We start from the raw sequence: 12006 nt of genomic DNA, 5'->3' as shown, positions 1-12006 counted from the left end.
AACTGGCTCTCGTCCATTGACCACCTTGGTAAGTTCCTGAGAGTGTGCTTCCTAGATTTCAGAAAGACGTTTGATCACATTGACCATACCATCTTGGTCTTTAAGCTCATCCATCTTGGAGTACGTGATTCTCTGATAAGATGGATTTGCAGCTTTCTTAATTGTCGGCGCCAAGGCGTAAAGGTCGTAAACCCTACAGGGGAGTGGATGCCCGTCCATGCAGGGGTACCTCAGGGTACAAAGCTAGGTCCAATACTATTCCTGATAATGATTAACGACCTAGCCAGACGTTCCCCTCTCCTCTCAAATAAATGGAAGTACGTTGATAACATCACAATTTCTGAGCTTATCTCCTCTGGCGAGGCTTCCCTGACACAACATAACCTAGACTGCATTTCCCAATGGGCCAAGTGTAACAACATGAATCTAAATCCCAAGAAATAATGAAATAATGGTTCCTGGTATAGTGACTGCACTGAATTTACCGATGAAACATGATTTCAAGATTCGGACACAGCCCTTGCTTTAAAAATAGAAGGGAACCAGGTTTTGGAAACATGTAAAAATGCATTGTCTGGTTAAGAAAAAATAAAAAAGTAAGCTTTCGTCTTCCAGACTAAAGCCTTTAAAGAAGATGTAAATGCGCGAGATGGAAATATATACGAAATGGAAGTGTGAAAAAATTGCAATAAAACGGTAAAAGGGAAAAATGCGCTAATCTAAAAGAATAGAGTATTGTTTTGGCAAAGACTTGGAGTTGTCTGCTTCATTACTGTTAGCAGTGCGTCAAGACTCCAAAGTTTTTCGAATTCGGAAGTTTGCTTTGTCAATTACTCTGGCATTGTTGAAGTAAATAGAGTGATTGTTACGCCAAGCGTGAGCCGCAATATTAGAGCCAGTTTTACATATTTTTTACATTGCCAACGGCTATCCACTTGCCGTCATCTCTAACGTATTAAAAAAGAAAATCCTTCCCCGGAACTTATTCCTCCACCGGAAGAATTGGTGGGCCTGTTTTTCCATCTAATTGAAAATAAATCCACCGCCATGGCGTGCCTTCCTTATGTTCGTGGTATTACAGAACCCCTCAATCGTCTTCTTCGAAAGAACGTTGTTACTAGACCTCAAAAGACCTTGCAACCAGAATTCCCTTCCCCCAAGTTTAGGCCTCCTATTGAACTTCAAACTAATGTGGTGTATAAAATCCCCGGCGCCGATTGTTCCTAGAGCTACATTGCTGAGACGGGAAGGTGTCTTTCAACGAGGAAAAAGGAACACATTCGAAATGTAAAATTATATGTAAAACTGGCTCTAAAATTGCAGCTCACGCTTGGCGAAACAATCAGTCTATTGACTTCAACAATGCCAGAGTAATTGAAAAAGGAAACTTACGAATTCGAAAAACTGTGGAGTCTTGGCACACCGCTAACACTAATGAAGCAGACATTGGCTGCGGTCACATCTGGGCTACTAACTATAGTTAAGACGGGGATAACGGGAGTTAGCCATTTAGGGAATGTGACCGCTTCTCTGTTCGCTCTAACTATAGTAAGAAAATGTACGCCTCGGTTATCCAAAACAATACAGAATAACTATAGTTATACCCAAGCAGGGTTCATGGGTTAGTCTTAAGTTTACCAAGAAACAACCAATCAGACAGAATATGACGATTCTTTTCGTACGTGCGGGATAAACATATATAAATATACAAAGTAAAAACCAAGCGTGAAGCGAGCAACGGCCGTAGTTGTAAATGGGCGCGTTTAACATAAGATTATGCATTATATTTCAAGGCAAGTTGTTTTGTCACACTTTGTAATAACAAGTTGTCCCACTTTGTAATAAATTGTGCTGTCACACTTTGTAATAACAAGTTATCCCACTTTATAATAAGCTTTGGCTTAGGTAGTTAACCGAACCGTAAACTGAAAGCTAAAATGTTGAAAGAGTGCTTGGAATCGACTGATGAGCTATCTGAATAATATACCTTACAATCGACTGACGAGCCGCTGAGCCACTTGAAAGAGATGGGCCTTCAAAAGTGGCCCTGTATTCTGTAGTTTGGGCCTTGTTTGTCTTGGGATTTAAGCCTGGCATTTCTTTTGGGAGGTGTTGCCAAATTACATGAAAGTCAACGCTGACCTGTCCAGAATCGGGGTCCACTGCGAGGATCGCCGTTGAAATTAACGTTTTCATCTCTAAATCCACTCAAACAACTAGTTCTACTGTTCAAACGGAAAAGCTTATTCTTGTTTTGTTTTTATAAGTGGGGAACATCTGGTAGAATTTGCTCAAAAACAACCACCAGAACTGAAAAATGGCAAATGGCAAATGCTCTTTGAATTGCTAAGAGCACTTTTGAGGCCTTTAAAGGCCTTTTTTCCAAAAAATCAAAAAAACGTTTAATGTTTTTTGGAATTATGGAAGTTCATTTGGTTTGCAGAAGCTGAAATTTTAGTCGAGTCATAGATATTTGTATACCTCAATTAACTAAGTGTTGACTCGCGTTTTCATTAAAAATGATAAAAAAAAAATAATAATAATAATAATTAGCGGATCACAAAACTTGATACTTGCAAGAAAAGACAATGTTGAAACGGCGCCTAATTCAGTACTCAGTGTAAGAATTTCGTTGACTTGCTTTGCAAGACAATGTAAATTAAAGAGACATGAACAACGTTTTGATTATCTCATACCATTACATTTGAAATCATTGAAACCTCATTCTATTTTCATCGCAAAGGAACACATTTCATTTCGCGAGCTCAAACTCAATTGGAATATCATACTTCGTCACTTTATTTGTTTCATTACGTATATGTCACCCCAAGACTTAAATCAAGGGAGTCTATGAGCCAATCAGTGGACGTGGAACAGTGTACAGGTTAGCAAGCAGGGCAGTAGCAAGGGGAGGGGCCGGGGAGCCCTGTGCCCCTCCACTTTTTTCCCCTAAAAAGTAAAAACACACAAGTATAAAATATTGACAATAGAATTTCTTCTTCAGGACGTCAGAAACAACAAGATGTCAATACTTCCGGATAGAATCATTACTGATAAACGTTAATTATATTACCATTTCCCCAGTTCATATTTTTACTTGTTTTATTCGGTGATATAAAAGTACAGAGAAAACCAGCTAAAAATTACAGCAAACGAGAATGAAACCGTCTTGACATCCAGGCTACTCTTCATTACTAGATTCGTCTTTGAAACATGATCCAAACTCAGCAATGTCCTCTAATTACAAAAAAAGCCCCGAAAGTTGAAGCAGAAGTCACTCTTATCCTGGGTAAGGCTCCACGATAATAAGACGAACATCGAGAAATGCCAGAGAGGAGTTCTGAGAGCGGCCGGGGTTATGCTGCTGTTGAGTCAATTGAAACAGTTACCTCTGCTTGGAACCCAAGTCCAACGGCAACAGGAATAGGTCCTTCCATTCACGTTGGTTTGATCGTCACCCGTGGCTGCACTACAGCGAAAGAGTATGGATGCTGTGCTTTGCCGATTGAGTCTACGTATGCCTCTAGGGCAACTGAGACAGTCCGGTGCAGGTAATGGGTTCCTGGTATAGTGACTGCACTGAATTTACAGATGAAACATGATTTCAAGATTCAGACACAGCCCTTGTTTTAAAAATAAAAGGTAACCAGGTTTTGGAAACGTAAAAAAGCATTGTCTGGTAAAGAAAAAATAAAAAAGTAAGCTTTCGTCTTCCAGACTAAAGCCTTTAAAAGAAGATGTATATGCGCGAGATGGAAATATATACAAAATGGAAGTGTTAAAAATTGTAATAAAAGGTAAAAGGAAAAAATGCGCTAATCTAAAAGAATAGAGTATTGTTTTGACAAAGGTAAGGTAAAGTCTCTGTTACGAACCTGAAGGCCCATTAAGGCCGGCGCTTATCTCCGGTTTCAGTAGCATGAAGCGACTAGGAGTATTTTATACTCCCCCCTGGATGGGATGCTAGTCCATCGCAGGGTTACCCCCAGCATTACGCCGGTACCCATTTATACACCTGGGTGGAGAGAAGCACCGTGAGAGTAAAGTGTCTTGCCCAAGAACACAACACAATGTCCCCGGCCAGGCCCCGAACCCGGACAACTCGATCCGGAGTCGAGCACACTAACCATGAGGCCACCGCTCCTCCCCAAAGGCTTGGAGTTATTGTCTGCTTCATGCTTCATTAGTGTTAGCGGTGTGCCAAGACTCCAAAGTTTTTCGAATTTGAAAGTTTCCTTTGTCAATTATTCTGGCATTGTTGAAGTTAATAGAGTGCTTGTTACGCCAAGCGTGAGCTGCAATATTAGAGCCAGTTTTACTGGCCATTTTTTTTCATTTTTTGCAAGTTAGCTTAGATTAATTTGAAAACGTTTGTCCTTCAAATTAAAAAAAAAAAAAAAAATAGAGACATTTCAAAAATACAGATTTGAAATATTTTGGAGATAATTTCTAACATTATCTGGTAACACTGAATGAGAAAATTTCACCGTCCCGTTTCTTAAAAAAAGACAATATATGTTGATTTTAAGGCTCAAAGAAATGCCTAATATCGTTACCATGGTAAGGTTATTTTGGAGGAAAATATAATGTGAGAAATCTGCGATGGGTACTTAATACTCTGGCCAAATTTCGTCTTGATATGATTACCCTAACTGTATCTAAGGACAGAAAATGTTTATTTGATTGAAAAAAGGAGAAACTATTGCGAGCCTCCTTAATTAGCAAAGATAAAATGCAGTAAGTGAAATAAGTAAACAGAGGGGAAATAACTCCTGGTAAATACAAAAAGATGCACGAGACGGTTGAATTGAAGGGTTAGTAAGGGAGACTGAGTGTCTAAGTGACTCGCTACTTGTTCTATATGAGGGTTTTTTTGGGGGAGGGGGTGGGTGGGGTAGTCACAGGATTTAAAAATAGGTGCTACAATCGTGGTAAAAGTCGGAGTACCTTGAACACCATTACAAGACAAATACCAAAGTTCTTCGAAATATACACGCAACGCAGTGTAAATGGCTTATAGGTCTGCGCAGTCCATGCTAGCACGGTAAATAATCGAATTTATAGTTGCATTGTTCTTCACTTGGTGTTTGTTGATGTATTGGAAGATGGGAGTGGCAGTGGGGGGTGGGGACAAGTAAGGTGAATTTCTGATGCATTATATACTCAAGATTAGAGAAAAGGTCCTCGTGGCCTTTTTGATAAAGAAAGTAAAATCATTTTTTCACTCCTGAACCTCTGGATCAAAATCCAGAAGTGATGAGCCCTACAGTGATATTCCCATGAGGTCTTTAAGGGTTTCTCCTCCGAGGGAGGAACGTGAATCACTCTTGATTCAAATCTCTCCTGTCCTGAGCATCATCACTCAGCAGCAAAGTAAGCAGCGTTCTCTCAGAGAAAACTGGTGCTTTTTTTACCGTCAGCAAGTTTCAGGTGTTCTGCATAATAGTAGGGTTCAGATAGAGTTCTACTGCAGTCAACAGTCTTAGAACAAGGTTTGTTAAATTCATTAATAGTTCATAAGGGTGACAGCCAACAGAAACGCACTACTCAGGTCACGTGCATGGTCTGTAAAGAGTGATAAAGTTCAACTGTATGAAAGCACGGGGAGGGTATGAAAGGGTAGCAGGGAAAAGCTGGGGTTGATGAATGAATTAATACAAGAGATTACGAAGGTAAGAGAAGTAATCCCTCATACTGGCCCTATTCCCATCGTAATCCCTCTTAAGTTATTTTTAGATCTCCTGCGAGATCCGGTATTCCCACGAGGGTTAACTGACAGCCAATCACATGTCCTCATTTTTACCAATGTTGACAGCTGAGCGAATTCCCACGCAATGATTCCCCTTCGTTCGCGATTTACCATCAAACAAAAATGGCGGAGGATGTTGAGACAAACGCGTATATACATTTTGTGGACGAACGTGACTTGTTGACTACAGAGTTAAGCGATTACAATGACTTATGTTTTGAAACCTGTATCTTGGAAGGGACGAGTTATGTAACCGACAGGATTTTGTACAGAATGGCAAATGGAAGACTATCTGGACTATAGTCGATAAGTACGATCTCTCTGACTTTAATAAACGCATTCTCGGTTTCCTTTGCGGGATTAAAATATGATGACTTAATTCTTATATGGTGATAAAGTAGACAGATAGAGCTCTACAACAGTACCAAACATGAAAGGAAAACTTGAATCAAGCGTCCGACAAAAATTTTTGAACCCGTGTTATCAGATTCAAGTGAATTGCAAAGCACGTATGTTAAATATAGCTGTCTCCTTAAAAAAAGATTTAACACGGTTTCGTATATGGCACAACCTTGAATGTGGTATCACTGAAAACTAGACAATTAAGCGATTTCAGTTATAGATGTTTGAAACCTGTATCTTGAAAGGATCGAGTTTTATAAGCGACAGAATTTTGTAAACATTGGCAATTCGCAGACTACAGTCAACAAGTAATCGCTGACGTGGTTAACGCGTTCTTGATTTTCTTCGCGGGATTAAAATCTGACTACTTAATTCTTAGGTATTCATAAATTAGACAGATATCAGACATGAAAGGAAAACTTGAACAGACAGTGCGATAAAAATGTATGAACTCGTGGTATCGCATGGAAGTCAATTTGCAAAGCACGCATGTTAAATATACCTGCATCTTTCAAAATTATTAAATTCGGTTTCGTACGTTGGACATTGTTGAACTTGATGTCACTGTAAACAACACAGTTAAGCGATTTGAATGATATATCTTTGCATTATGTGTCTTAAAAGTGACGAGTTTTATAGGCGACAGAATTTTGTACACAATGAAATATCGCGGACTACAGTCACCAAGTAACATATTCCGGACTTGATCAACGCGTTCTCGATTTTCTTAGCGGACTTAAACTATGGTGACTTAATTCTATGATATTCATAAATTAGACAGCTATTGGTTTCAAACAGTACCACACATGACAGGAAAATTTCAGTTGACCGCACGATAAAGATTTTTAAAACCGTAAGATCGGATTGAAGTCAATTCGCAACGCACGCGTAAAATATAGCTCCCTCTTACAAATTATTTAACACGGTTTCCTACATTAGACAGTCGTAAAATTGTACAGTTAACCGATTTCCATGATATATGATTGCAAACTGTATCTTGACAGGGACGAGTTTTGTAAGCGACAGAATTTTGTAGACGATGAGAAAGTGCGCACTAAAATGGACAAGTAACGAAGGTAAACATATCTGCATCTGTCAAAATTATTGAACACGGTTTGATAGATTGGAAATTCTTCAAATTGGTATCACTGTAAACTAGACAGTTAAGCAATTCCAAGGATGTATGTTTGAAACCTGTATCTGTACCTGTATCTCAATTTTGAAAACGGAGAGTGGCATCGTACAGAATTTGCTGCACTTTCCCTCCTCCACGTAACGCGCGCGGTAACATTATCCGCGGGAAAATTGATATCATCTGTTAGTAATCCCTCATACTGGCCCTATTCCCATCGTAATCCCTCTTAGGTTATTTTTTAAAAATAGGGATTACTTCTCTTACCTTCATAATGTCTTGATTAATACAATAATGAAATGAATTATGTACAACACATGTTCTTGTATGAATACATTGAACTTTGAAAGAAGGTGAATGAGACAAATACAACACCAAACACATTTTACTTTATTATTACTTCGTTACTTTTCATTTAGCACTGCCTCTTTATTTTCAAACTATCCAAAACTTTACCTTACATTTATTGAAAACTGGACTCAGGACATTATAACAAGTATCATATGACACTGAACTTTTCCTCCCTTCACACCTTATCCTTCTTTGCTTCCACACAAACAATAGTGCAGTCCTTACTTTGCAAACTATCTGAAATTCCTTCACTTCAGAGCGCCGAACAACTTTGTCTTGAACTTAAAGTGCAATCGGGAATATTGAGGCTTGCTAAATATGATCTTCCCCGTACACGTTTCTTCTTGTTTGAATTCCAAGGTTGAAAGAGATCAGTAAATCTACTGGTTGGGCAGAAGCATCACTGACAGCTTTAACTTTAAAATCTCGGCAAGAGCTCCGGTGAAAATGTGTATGTCAATTTAAGGAAATAACTGACGGGAAATAAATAAATACTCAATATTTGTCGATATCCTCAGTACAAACATTCAATAATTCCCAAGACAATACTGATTTCTCTTGAGAGCACACGCCAATTAGTGGAGCGGTTAAGCGTCAACTTTTAGAGGAATTGGCACTTTGTGAAGAAAGCACCAATTTGGCACACAGGTAGCCTGTGACCTCCACCTCCAAAATCACGTCATTGTCCTTTTATGGGGGTCTTAAACATGGACGCGAGGCTGAAAGTTAAAATATTACAATAACTCAACTATTTTGCTTAAAACACATGTTCACGTCTTACAAACACTTTTTTAGTCTGGGAGCATATGTACGAAATGAAAATCCTGTGGGCATTTTTTGCTGAAAGCAAGACACTGCTTTAGAGGGAACCCTAAGGAAAAGGAAAATACATATTGCCAGTTTTGCAACCTGCTCTGGGGCTTTGTAGGGAATGTTTTAGAAACCCCCTTTAGAGCACGCATGACGACGAGGCTACGGACTAAAACGCATTCTAACTTCGTTTATTATGGACAAATTGTAGGTTTCAGGGGGTAGTAGAAATGCGTACATTTAATCCGGTGGACACAGTAGAAAATGTAATTAACCTGCAATGGCGTCGAAGTCATTGTAACTCGAATGGCGCTTTGATGGATCTTTAAACAAAATATATCCTTATGGAGCTCAAGAATGGAACGTCAATCGGATAAACAGATAGTCAAGAATTATTTGAAAGAAAGCTTGTTGCCCATTTTTTTGCTCCGTTATTGAAGGAAATGGTTCTCAGTGAAGGGTTTGATCCCGGATACTTGTGGAATATTTCAGGAAATTTACTAGTTAGGTGTGGTTTTTGACACGGCGTATTTTGTTTGTTTGAATGCATGGAGTGAAATGGAAATTTTTTTCTTCAATATTGCTTGTTTCAATGAATTTTTTGGCTGGAAAAGATTTTTGTGAGATTTTTTGTTATTGTGGATTGATCATGTTAACTAATTTTCGTATGTGGTTTGTGCAGGCCGCAGATTGACAGGTAAACTGTTCTACAGAACCGCACCGCTATTGCTGAAGCTGTTTTTTAGAAAGTTTCGAAAAGTTGGTGCGGGGCAGTGGAACATGGTTAGTTTACCGTCACAATCCGTTAGAGAATAGATAGATATTTTACTCCGATCAGTAAACAATGATTTCAGATAATCCGGGGCGAGACCATTGAGTGGTTCATAGTCCATATTAGTTGTTTAATTTTCGTCGAAGATTATGTTTTTTTCCAGCCAAGTCTTACAAAGAGATCGTCGTCATTGGCATGGTAGGAAGGGTCAGTCAAAATACGCACAACGCGATTTGTAGTTTTTCAAGTTTAGTTGCAAGAGATATGTTGTAACTCCCCAATGCTACACTACAAAATACCATAGTACTCTTTGGTTGTACCCCCAAATTTTGTATAAGCATTGTTTCCAGTTTCTCTTGGGACTTACAATGTTCCTAAGAGTAAAACAAAAACAATGCTCTTTCAAAGTTTGGGGGGGCAAACAAAGAGTATTATGGTCCGCTGCGGCCAATAACCGAAATGAAGTTGAACTAAAGCATTATAGATGCATAGGAGCGTTTCAAAGGGAACATAAGCCCTGCTTCTCTTCAAGATGCCAATGCCAGAGGCAACTTTTCAAGATTTTTTTTTCGACATGTACGTTCCAAGTTAAATTTTCATTATATATATCGATTTATTATATACTCAACAAAATGTCGGCTTTCTGATTGGTCAATGTTAATGGCGATGCATAAATAGGTTACAGAGTGCAATGCAAAAGTTGCTATGGAAACAAAGCGATGTAGTGATTTTGTTGAGTATATAATAAATATAAAATCGCATAAACTTGCTCGTGCATTTCGTGATTTATGGTCACTCGTGATATTTTGAAATTTGAAAACTTTTGGCCCAAAAGCAAAAACCCGAGGAGGCAACCTAGAAGCCCCCACGTCAAAAGGAAAATATGTAAATTAATACGTAAATTGGCAGATATTTTATAGGGGAAAGTAATATCGAGTTGCTCTACCGAGCGCGCAATGTGGTATCGGTATTGCTCAACTAGGCGCCCAAGTTACTATCGGTATTCTTCACTGCGCTTGCGAGGTGTTCTGGGTAACTTAAGTCACGAGGCAGAAAGTCACAAGGGGCATCGACATCGAAGTGCTGTTGAGCGGCTGGTCTTTTATATACCGGATCCGATATAATTATGTCCATAAAACAAAAAAACAAAGCGAACATAGCAATACCTAATTAACAACGCAGTGTGTTGACGTCAAATAAATGCTGTTTGTTACTGCTATCCTTTCCTTGCATCTTTCACTTTCATTTACCTACCTAATTACATCACAATGTGCAGCGCATGCATATTAATTGGAAAACACCTCAACTGCCATCCATATTACCTTAGGCGGGGGCAGATTTAGTGAAAAGTATCACTAGAGCAGATTATAAAGAGAAGAGGTCTTAGGATTGTTCCTTGAGGAACACCGCATGTTAGGCCTGTTTTAGACGTCGCATCTCACATGAGCCGATTGTGAATGAGCGAAAACAATAGATTTTTCTCATTTGCATTAATTCGGCACATGTGAAATGCAACGTTTAAAACGGGCCTTAGAGATTGACAATGCGAGAGCAAACCATTTGTAAAACATTTTTGCGTGCGATTATCCAAATACGATTATAACCAGTGAAAGGAAACGCTTCTGACGCGATAGGTTTTTGATTTAGATAACTAGCCTGCGAGCAGACTCTCCGAGAGACTGGGGTTGGGGGTAGAATAGGCTATTAGATAACAAGATACAGTGATCGACGGTATCGAAAGCCTTCTTCAGATCTAGAAAAACCACTACATTAACGTTGCCTTTATCGATTATCTGTGTCTTCGAGCCAAGGCGGTAGCAGTGGAATGAAGCGATCGAAACCCTTACTGATTACTGGAATTTGGATTATTTTCAATTCATAGAATTGATTTTGTACGATTCTCTCAAAGACCTTAGCCACACCTGGAATTATAGAAATAGGGCTGTAATCATTTAAATAGGAACTCAACGTTCTCCCTATTTAAATAGAGGAATGACTTTAGTGGATTTCCATTCGGTAGGAAAAACACCAGATACAATAGATCTGTCAAAGAGAATTTGGGACTAGATTGTTATAATCTCGTTATTTTAGGTCGATGTAAGCAGATAAAACACAGATACAAAGTGAACACTAACAGTTTAATTTACCATGGCTTCCAGACCGAGCGCAGTGCGCATATCCTTACAAATACTACCGCTGATCATTACAACCTTTGCCTTAAAAGAAAAACGAAACAAACATGCAAACAAAAAAAAAATGCATAAACGTCATTGAGTCACACAGAAACAACAACTAGCAAATTCATGCAACTGTTCAAAACTATTCTGCCAACATCAACACACTTCGAGAGTGCTCTTCACCTCAGAACATAGTTCTTGAAACGCAGTGGCTTCCGAACAACTCTGCCACTGGTAGTCCTTGTTGTCTCTTTAATATCTTCATCTGTAGAACACAGTTCCTCAGGCTGGGGAAATGTTGTTGTACGCCCCTCCACTTAGCTTATGGGTTCACTTTGTCCGTCGGTTCCTCAGAATGTGGGCATTCATGTGTACTGTTTGTCGCTGAGTCTGAAGCAAATGGGCTGTCTAGTGATGAAATATTTTCTTCTGGAGATTTCATCAACATTAATTATTCGATTTCGACAAATTTGATCTGATTGGCTGTTAAAACGCAGGAAGTGAAAACGCCATCGTGATTGCGCGAAGCTCTCGTGAAGTCCTCGAGACTGATCTGCCATTAGCGTAGAAAGAAATTTGCTGCCTTTTTTCGTTACAATGACGTGGACGGTGC

The 12006-nt window shown here is 39.1% G+C and overlaps 1 pseudogene; it reads right to left on the bottom strand.

Moving 5' to 3' along the window:
• Window positions 1-2196, bottom strand: part of LOC137977161 (adenosine receptor A3-like) — a 10349-nt pseudogene extending 8153 nt beyond the window's left edge.
• Window positions 2197-12006: the final 9810 nt, after the last annotated feature.

The sequence above is a fragment of the Montipora foliosa genome, chromosome 11 (genome assembly GCF_036669935.1).
Source record: "Montipora foliosa isolate CH-2021 chromosome 11, ASM3666993v2, whole genome shotgun sequence".
Taxonomy (NCBI): Eukaryota; Metazoa; Cnidaria; class Anthozoa; order Scleractinia; family Acroporidae; genus Montipora; species Montipora foliosa.
This window is presented reverse-complemented; position numbering and strand designations above follow the sequence as displayed.